Below are 1,375 nucleotides of genomic sequence, written 5' to 3'. Positions count from 1 at the left end.
GTGTTCTGCCTATGTTTTCCTCTAAGAGTTTTATAGTGTCTGGCCTTACATTTAGGTCTTTAATCCATTTTTAGTTTATTTTTGTGTATGGTGTTAGGGAGTATTCTAATATCATTCTTTTACATGTAGCTGTCCAGTTTTCCCAGCACCACTTATTGAAGAGGCTGTCTTTGCTCCATTGTATATTCTTGCCTCCATTATCAAAAATAAGATCACCATAGGTGCGTGGGATTCTCTCTGGGATTTCTATCCTGTTCCATTGATCTATATTTCTGTTTTTGTGCCAGTACCATACTGTCTTGATTACTGTAGCTTTCTAGTATAGTCTGAAGTCAGGGCGCCTCATTCCTCCAGCTTCATTTTTCTTTCTCAAGATTGCTTTGGCTATTCGGTGTCTTTTGTGTTTACATACAAGATGTGAAATGTTTTGTTCTAGTTCTGTAAGTTTATTATTATTTTTTTTAAATAACTTCTGTCAATTATTTCAAGATTTCAAGTGGAAGAAATAAGGGGAGCACCCAACAACCTGAAGCTAGAGTATTCTTTATTTCTGTTCTTAAACAGTTTTCAAGTGTCCCTTTTTTAAAATTGAGGTATAATTGACATATAACAGTATTTTAGTTTCAGTCATAAAACGGATTCAAATTTGTATATATTGTGAAGTTTTTACCACAGTAAGTTGAATTAACATCATCACCATACATAATTACAGATTCTTTTCCTGTGGTGAAAACTTTTAAGATCTACTCTTAGCAACTTTCAAATATGCAATACAGTATTATTAATTATAGTCACCATGCAGTACATTACATTCCCATGACTTATTTATTTTATAACTGGAAGATTGTGCCTTTTGAGCCCCTTCACCCATTTACCCACCCCTTACCCCTGAATCTGGAGACCATCCATCTGTTCTCTATACCTATGAGCTCATGGGGTTTTTTAAAATTCCATGCATAAATGAGATTACATTTGTCCTTCTCTGTCTGACTTATTTCACTTAGCATAATGCCCTCAAAGTCCATCCATGTCATTGCAGATGTCAAGATTTCCTTCCTTTCTATGGGTGAATACTGTTCATATATATATATATATATATATATATATATATATATATATATATATGTATATCGTAATTTCCTTACCCATTTATCCATCAATGGATACTTAGGTTATTTCCATGTCCAATAATACTGCAATGAACATTGGGGTGCATATATCTTTATGAGTTAGTGTTTTCATTTTATTTGGATAAATAATCAAAAATGAAATTGCTGGCTTATATAGTAGTTCTATTTTTTATTTTTTGAGGAACCTCCACACTAATTAATTGGATTGTTTGTATTTTTGCTATTGAATTGTGTGAGTTCTTTAC

General features: G+C 32.5%; 1 pseudogene; it reads right to left on the bottom strand.

The window, feature by feature from the left end:
• The window catches only part of LOC102985740 (ectonucleoside triphosphate diphosphohydrolase 6-like), a 3,076-nt pseudogene extending 1,919 nt beyond the window's left edge, over nucleotides 1-1,157 (bottom strand).
• Nucleotides 1,158-1,375: the final 218 nt, after the last annotated feature.

Source organism: Physeter macrocephalus, chromosome 8 (assembly GCF_002837175.3).
Source record: "Physeter macrocephalus isolate SW-GA chromosome 8, ASM283717v5, whole genome shotgun sequence".
NCBI lineage: Eukaryota > Metazoa > Chordata > Mammalia > Artiodactyla > Physeteridae > Physeter > Physeter macrocephalus.
Note: the sequence above shows the minus strand (reverse complement) of the source record. Positions and strands in the feature narration are given on the sequence as shown.